The following is a 9,437-nucleotide window of genomic DNA, read 5'->3' as shown; positions in this document are numbered from 1 at the left end:
TCAAGCTCAAAACTCATCCATGGAGGTTTGGCCAGCATGGGTGTCCATACCCACTTTCTAATTTTGCATGGAAATGAGAAAAAAATGCATGGGTAGTGAAAATCACAAGGAAAATCAATGAAATTTACCTTTTCAATGCTTGATTTCTTGATTTCTCTTGATTTTCCCCAAATTTTCAGTTAGGGTTCTTATTTGTTTTTTTTTCCCATTTTCTCCCCTGGTTTGGACAGCTGAAGAAGATGAGAATTCTGAAATTTTTACCTTTTTAAAGGCTAAAATAATATGATATTATTTTATTTATTTTTTTAATGTTTTATTAATTCCTTAAATTCTAGCCATCCATTTGTTTCCAAATTTTCACCATACACTTGTCCCACATATCCATAGCTTCGATAAAATTCTCAGACTTATCCAAAGTCTTGGTGGAGTAATTTTTAAAATTGACACTTTTGCCCCCGTAAAAGTCAAAAATTACATTTTTACCCCAAAAACTGAAAAATTACCCATAGATATATTTTTCATCCCTTATACTCATACCATTCTCCAATTTGTTAAATTTGATTTAAATTCTCTCAAAATCTCAAATTTTATCCGCGAGTGGTAAAATTACGATTTCGCCCTAACACTCTAAAAATCACTAAAATTAAACTTTTTCACTGCCAAACCCTCAAATCATACTCCAATAAGTCAAATGGGGCCAAAAAAATTCTTTTCTAAAAATTCCCATTGTGTCCTTGGGTGGCAAATGACCATTTTACCCCTAGACAGTAAAAATTTCAGTTTGACTCCAAATTGATCCTCAAACTCCAAATCACCATATTAAACCATTCTGAGACTTTAATATTCTTAATTTCATTTTAAATTCTCTATTTGATCTAGTTTGAGGCTTAAATTAACTTAATTGTACCATTTGGTACATTGTCGTCTTTTAACGATTTTTCTTTCGGGACTTTCCAAGTATGCAAGCATATTGTCAATCATATGAATGACATGAAAAGTATTTTATAAGGTCGGGCTTGACATATTATTTATATAAACTATAACTTGTTGTCTCATATATATTTTTAAAATTTTTTATTGACAAATATTAGTTTTGGTGAAGAGATAATTGTAATTCATGACGTATATATATATATTTAAAATTATATATCCAAGATATATATGTAAAAGCTCTACCTACTTAGTGACTGTTATGTTTTTCTTAAGGTTATTTCCTTAAAAAAGAAAAGTTTCCTAGTTATGATTAACCTAAATGAAAATTGTTTCCAATTTAGTTTTTTTTCTAGTTAACTTTTCTCTTCTTTAACTCCTTCATATGTATTTCAAATTATATATCCAAAATATATAATGTCGGTTAAGAATTGCAATGATCACTTCATAAAAAAAAAAAATATCCAACTCAACTTTTCTTAAGGTTATTCTTTTACAAAAAAAAATTTCTTAAATATGATTAACATATATGAAAATCATTGACAGTCTAGTTTCTTATTTGAAAAAAAATATTCGAAACAAAATTTTCAAATAACAGATATATATGCTTTTCATCGAGCGAAATGTTGAGATATATCACTCTAGCAATCTATTTTAATTAATGGTGTGAAGAGCAGGTGAAAATTACAGCACATAAAAATAAAACTACATTAGGAAGGGCTTTATCATGTGAACTTTAAGTATAAAAAGGGTTGTAGTGCTGGTACTTGATTATAGTATTCCCAGTTTATTAGAACCCATCTTGTCTAATATTATAACAAGCAAAAGTTATCTATTTCTTGATCATTATTCTGGTTTTACAATCCACTTTCTCTTCATATAAAGTACAAGTGCAACGAAAAGGTATTAGCAAGGTGCTGTCTTGTCTAAATTCATTTACCAGGTTAGTTATGATCTTTAATATTCCTAGCTCTAGCTTTAACTTGTCTATCTACTTATTTTTTATTCTTTGATCTTGGTACAAGGCCTTCAATTTTTTTATTAAATTGTTTCTTTGATGACACAATTAAGTTGTTCTACATTATTTTAGGTGCCTTATCAGTCAATCCAGATTCTCTTGTGTTCTTCTTCAATGGCTGTTTCAATGGTCCATCACCAGGAGTCTTCCTTGTCAGATTCTCAATACACGTATGATGTATTATTGAGTTTTAGAGGTACAGATACGCGTAAGAATTTTACGGATCACCTTTACATGGCCTTGGTACAAGCAGGGATTCATACATTTAGAGATGCTGATGAAATTGGGAGAGGGGAGAACATAAAAAATGAAATTGAAAGAGCAATATACGAGTCAAAAATATCTATCATTGTCTTCTCAAAGAATTATGCTTCATCAACATGGTGCCTTAATGAACTTGTAAAGATAATGGAACATAGGAAATTCTCCAAACACATTGTTTTGCCAATTTTCTATGGCGTAAATCCATCTCAAGTCAAGAAGCAGACAGGGAGTTTTGCAGAAGCGTTTGCTAGACATGAAAAGAGCTTCAAGTCTGAGATGGACATGGTACAAAGATGGAGGGCTGCTTTAAGAGATGTTGCGGATTTGGGAGGCATGCTTCTAGAAGACGGGTAAGCAAGTTTGAAACTATTTGATCTCTTCTTAAAAATTGCAAACTTATATATGCTCATTATTTCATGACACTAGTTCTATGTATTTTCACTACGTGGGTGAACAACCTATTTTACTACTTTTATTTCAAATCAAATGTCCACTTTCAATTGTTTTTAATCATATAAAATCAACTTAGATTATTATTTATTATATTCTCATATGTAATTAAATTTTCAAAAAACAATTTTTGAAAAATCCTAAAGTAAAAGTTTTCAATTTTTTAAGAGGAGAAACGAATAGATATTAAAGAAATTTAAATTGAATTGAGTAAGTAAAAAAAAGAATATATATCTTTATTTTTATATGTTTGGGTAGATTTTTTTTTTTTTTCATAATTTTTAATTNAATTGAATTGAGTAAGTAAAAAAAAGAATATATATCTTTATTTTTATATGTGTTTTTATTATTTTATTTATTTTTTTCATAATTTTAATTAAGTTAACGTCTCTTAATTCTTAATACTAATATATTTAAAAGTAATTATGATGTAATTTACATTAAAATAAAAAGATTTACATGAAAAATAAACTAAAATAATTTAACAAAAAAACAATTTTGAGGCAAGACAAGTCAAACACAAGTTATATAGTTCTTTTAGTTCGAGGTTGGTTATTAAAGTTGATAATCTAGTGTCAAGGTGAAGCAGGTTCAGAATAAAAAAAATATATCGTTGGGTCGGGTTGGGTATGGGTAATTTGCATTGCCTCCTCAATTTTCAATGGTACCTTTGAAAATACCAATAAAAAAATAAGTTTTTTTTTTTAAAAGAAAGTAACCTATTAAATGAATTAAATAAAATAGTTTGTGAGATTTTCTGAAAAAGTGTCCCTTAATATTTAACATACACTTTAGAATTTTAAGGACGAGTTAAGATGAAATTAAAAATCATAATTATGCAAGAAGCAAACATATCTGTTAAAAGATTTTTACTCAATTTTCAAGATGTCACTTGTTAATTTATATTTTTAATTTATATTTTGAATATATATTATAACTTGTATATTTCAAAATTTGTAGGCATGAGTCGCAGTTCATTCAAGACATTATTAAACAAGCTCAAAATAAACTCCATTGAAACACTTTATATGTCCCTCCATAATTAGTTGGAATAGATTTTCTTGTGACTCGCATTAATTGGTGGTTGGGAGATGGATCAAATAAGGTTGGCATAGCAATATTATGAGGAATTGGAGGGATTGGGAAGACAACCATTGCCAAAGTTGTTTACAATCTTAACATCCAAAGATTTGAAAGTTTTAGTTTTCTTGCTGATGTTAGAGAGATTATTCAAGAACGCAATGGTCTTGTTCGTTTGCAAAGACAACTTATTTCAGATATCTTGAAGGAAAAAGCAAACAAAATTACAATTCAGATGATGGAATCATTAAGATCAAAGAAGCTGTACGCCGTAGACGTGTGCTTCTTGTCCTAGATGATGTGGATGATTTGGATATAATAACTAAAATAATTGGAGCACAAATTCCTTTTCATCTAGGAAGTAAAATCATCATAACTAGCAGGCATCAATGTCTATTGAGTGATCCTTTTATTAGACAAATGTTTGATCTTGAAGCATCATCAAGTTATGGAGACTTATGCAAGGTATTTGAGGTAAAAGAATTAGCTTTCAATGAATCCCTTCAACTTTTTAATTGGTATGCCTTCGGATAGAATGATCCAATTGACAGTTATATAGAATATGCAAGGAGTGTAGTCAAACACTACGGTGGGCTTCCATTAGCTCTTCAAGTTTTGGGTTCTTCTCTATCTGGTAAAAGTATAAATGTGTGGAGAAGTGCATAGAGAAATTGAAAGCGGTCTCTGATTGCAAAATTCAGAAGATTCTAAGAATAAGTTATGATTTCCTGCAAGATGATCATGATAAAAATCTATTCCTTGACATAGCTTGTGTATTCATCGGGAAGGATAGAGATTACACAACTATAATTCTAAATGGTTGTGATTACTATACAACAATTGGTATTGAAAATCTCATAAATAGGTCTCTTTTGGTGGTTGATGAAAAAAACAAGCTAATGATGCATCAAATGATTAGAGATACAAGAAGGAACATTATTCGTCAAGAATCTTTTGACCTTGGGAAACGAAGCAGGTTGTGGCATAGGGATGCATTTGATGCATTGAGAGAGAAAGTTGTAAGAAAGGCTCCATTTTCTTTTATTTTCTTTTATGCAATATATTTTCATATGTCCTACTTTTAACTAAATTATTCTTTCTCCAACAGGGTACAAAAACAATCAAGTGCCTCACCATTGACCTACAAAGATTGTTGGAAGAGAAGTATGGAAAAACGATTGAAAATCATTCAAAAAATCCATTTCTCAATTCAAATGAGGTAGTTATAGAAACGGATGCTTTTGTAAAGATGAAAAGACTTAAACTACTTCAGCTAGATTATGTAAAACTTAAAGGAGACTACAGTGACTTTCCGAGACGCTTAATATGGTTGTGTTGGCAAGGATTTCCTCAAGATTATCTTTCTACAGATTTAGATATTTCTAGGCTAGTTGTTCTTGAAATGCGCAACAGTAGCCTCAAACGTGTTTGGAATGATACAAAGGTATGATACTATTTAATTTCTCGTTATTTTTTATGACGCAAAAACAAAATTATATGGCTAAGTGTTTTTTTTTCCCTTTCCTATAGTACTTTCTTCCAAATTTGAAGATCCTTAATCTCAGTCACTCCCATAGCCTTCTCAAAATCCTTAACTTATCAAGTCTTCATAGTCTTGAAAGGTTGATGCTAAAAGATTGCATAAAGTTGACTGAGGTTGATCAATCCATTGGTGAGTTAAAGACTCTGACTGTTTTAAACCTTAAAGGTTGCAAAAGTCTTAAGAAACTTCCACGAACAATTGGTTCGATAGAATCTTTGGAAGAGCTTATTTTAACTGGTTTCTCAACATTTAATGATGTGCTTAGGGATTTGCAGTATATGAAATTATTGAAGGTGCTTAGCTTAGATGGAACTGCTATATATGAATCAAATTCGTGGTTGTCTTGGCTATCACTGAAAGTAGTAAGGAGTTGGGTTTCTTTTGGGCATCTTTGCCATGTTCTTTGGTAAAGTTGAGTCTTGAGAGTTGCAGACTATCTGATGATGTTATGCCCTCTGATTTGAGCTACTTACCTTCCTTGAAATTGTTAAATTTAAGCAGAAACCCAATTCATAGCTTTCCCGAGAGCATTATCCACCTTACAAAGCTTGATGAACTTTTACTGACTTGTTGCAAAGAGCTCAAATGGCTTCCAATGCTTCCAACGAGCAGCTTGCACGTGATAATGTCTCAATCGTTGTACAAGATTTCAAGTTTGCCATGCTTATTAAATTTGAAAAGATGTGTTGTCTTTGGTTGTGAAAAGCTAACTGAGATTCAAGGTGTGTTCAAGTTGGAACCAATTGAAAACTTTGAAGTGGAGCAGATCAAAAGCTTATTCACTACGGACTCTATCAGAAGCACTGAATTGCAAATTTATAACTATCTTACAGACACAAAGATGGTTGCTACTCCTCAGGTCTTTTCTCAGTCTACTAAAACTTTTTATTTTCTTATTTTATATTATTCAATATTTTCATAAATAATGGATTCAATGTCTCAAGTATTTCATGATAGTAGCATAACTAGTTGTTTTGTCTCCAGAAGTGAGGTTCCAATCTTGTTTGAGTATCGCTCTCAAGGGTTTGCAATTTCTTTTTCTTTGCCACAAAATCCTAGTGAAAAAGTTAGCTGGTTAAACCTATGCATAGTTTATTCCCTTGTTAGCGATGAGATATTTGAGTTTCTACCATCTGTGCATATTGTTAATGAGACCAAGAAGTTGACGTGGTCTTATTTGTCAAGTTTCATTGGAATTCCTAAAACCAATAGTAACACAATCTTATGGCTAATCCACTGGCCAGTAATGGATTATCAGTTGGAAAAAGGTGATTTGGTAAGCTGCAAATTATCAACATTTAGTCTCAACATAAGAGAATTTGGTGTTACATGCGTATAAAAAACCAAGGTTATGTATGAAGATGACACTCCACAATACTCTCAAGGTATGATTGCACCTAATAGCATTATAAAAACTTTTTATCTTTTCGACTTGACTTTATATATCAATAGTTTCTTATATCTTTCTTTCTTCATGGAAATTTTTTATTTTAATCTATGAATATTTGAAAAAGAAATACTAACTATGACATATTTTTTAGCTACTGTATATGCATCGAAGAATATTTTAATCATGAATATTTTCTTGTAATCAAGCAATTTAACTATTAACCTGGCAAATTTAATTATATTTTCTAATTGATTTGGTAAATCAAAATTATAGGTCATAACTACTCGTGTTCTGATTTTGTACACTTGTAAAATATATAAAAAGCATATATAAAAGTATATTTGATGATTTTAAACTAAAAAAATGAAATGAGAGTGCAAATATATTTGACCTTTTTAACGATAATTGTTAAGATCCATGTACTGATGCAACATTATTGTGTCTACACAAGATCTAAGAAGAAAAGTTAGAAGATGGTCGTTATGCTTGATGTTGCTAGTAGATATATTTAAAGGTCGAACTCTTCATTTAGGCTCGAAGACTCGATTCAATTGGGGTCAAGCTTGGGCTTCTATTTTTAGGATCAAATTCAATTCGAAGATAATTTTTGGATAAAAAATATATATTTATATATTTTTTATTTTTAATTTATTTAAAATATGAATATAAAAATATTTTTGATATTTCAAATAATAAACAATAAAATAAATAGGTCTTGTTACCCAAACTTAAGTTTTTAATATATTATTAATATATTTTTTATTTTTATTTTTAAATTTATTTAAAAAATTTATATAAAAATATTGACATTATGCTAAAAAAAACCTCTAAACTATTCAAAAAAATTCAAAAAAACACTTTTTCTTTTATTGCTTGCAATCAAACCCCTGTATTTTTATCTTAGATCAAATAAGTCGTTATGACTAATGATTGATGAATTGTCATTAATCAAATTGCTACTTGTTAATTTATATTCACATGGCACTAACATGGTATTGATGTTGAAGGTGAAAAATGTCATACAATCATATTATTATGCTACATTAGCATGTAACATTATCATTAATTATGATATGTCAGCATACCACATCATTATCAATTATGAGATATTAACATGTTACGGCAGCGTCACGTGGCATTGAATGACAAATAACTTATTTGATTCAAAATAAAAATATTAAGACTTGGTTTAAAGTAATAAAAGTATAAAGATTTATTGAATTTTCTTAAATAGTTTAGGAACTATTTTAGATATTATGTTAAAAATAATTTTAATGCTTAAATAATAAATAGGCAAATGAATAGGCTTTGTTGCCTAAGCTTAAGTTTTTGAATTGTTAATTGGGCTTGGTCTATCATATAAACACCTATAAATGCTTGTTTTAGGTCAATATAATTTATAAATCACTTTAGGTTAAGTATAGCCATAAATATAATAAGATCTAATGATGTTAAGATTGTTGGACTACACCATGGTACAAGGTATTGTTCTTGTTGGGCCTACTCTAGCAATATTATCTTTTTTGAAAAAAAGCATCTTGTGAGCGCACATGTCCTTACAAAGCTATTTGTAAGTCAAAGTATGGAAGTCCCACAAACAAAGCTATTTATTAATGCTAAAGTTGTTGGATTGGATCGATTACAAGATATTATCTATTTTGAGATTCACTATTTTGATTTTGTCCTTTTAAGAAAAGGTACCTTGTAGGGAAAGGGGCATGCCCTTATTTATAAGTCATATATAATCTAATCCTTGCTTCTTAAAAATGTGAGATCTTTCCCCCTTAACAATGACCTCATCACTTATAATATTGTCCATATTTTTATACATATGATCTTAGGCTACAAAAATGAGATCTAGCACTTTCTCATTTATTCTCATCCTTTTTCCTATGATTTGAACTTGAGTCTTCTAAATTAATAGGGTTTTAAATTCTTAATTGTTGTGGCATTCTTTTAGTATGTTAATATTAATTTTAAGTTGGATCCTAATTCTAAAATTTAATCAATTTTTTTCATGCACCATTGTAATATTGTATCTATAAGGGCTTTTTTTTTTGTTTGTTCTAAATTCAATTTATTTATACACAGATACTCATGGAAACATAGTATTTGATGATTACTATTGTATAATAAAGACATATCTATTTTTGGCATCTTTTAGAAAATGAAGATACTTGGAGAGAGATTGAGTTGAAAGATGAAGAGTTACTCAAATTGGGCTCCAGTGAAAATATCAAAGTGCAAATTTACAATGATTTAGAGGAATCAACAATGATTGCTTCCCCTAAGGTTTCCTTGATCTCCTTTCTAATGTTTTGATTTATTATTCTTTTCTTTCTTTTTATAACTTATAACTAGTTCACATGTCATTCATATGACCTTCCGGAGGATACATGCAGCCGTCATGCAAATCATGCTATTGGGAATAAGGTTTCATTTGTAGTGGCTCAAAGGCCCGCTCAACATATTGGCTATCTAAACTTTGTGGCCATTCTTTTTGCTGAAGACAATAAAATATTTGATTTTTTATCTCGTATTGAGATCGTCAACAAGACCAAAGATACTAAGTGGATCTTTTATAAACGTTTCATCGGAATTCCTAAAGCCAAGAACAATATTTATTGGTTTAGTTTATGGAGATTTATGGGTGAATTGGAAGATGGTGATCAAGTAAATTGTACAGTGTTTTCTGATTTAAGTGTAAAAAGATGTACTGTTGATCTCGAATATGAACCAGATGATGACCTTCTACATAAATG

At 29.7% G+C, this 9,437-nt stretch overlaps 1 pseudogene; it reads left to right on the top strand.

Annotated features, from left to right (window-relative positions):
• The window catches only part of LOC18599482, a 22,727-nt pseudogene continuing 15,352 nt past the window's right edge, over positions 2,063-9,437 (top strand).

Source organism: Theobroma cacao, chromosome 5 (genome assembly GCF_000208745.1).
Source record: "Theobroma cacao cultivar B97-61/B2 chromosome 5, Criollo_cocoa_genome_V2, whole genome shotgun sequence".
In the NCBI taxonomy this organism is placed as follows: domain Eukaryota; kingdom Viridiplantae; phylum Streptophyta; class Magnoliopsida; order Malvales; family Malvaceae; genus Theobroma; species Theobroma cacao.
The sequence above is the reverse complement of the archived record's forward strand: the minus strand, read 5'-3'. Positions and strand labels throughout refer to the sequence as shown.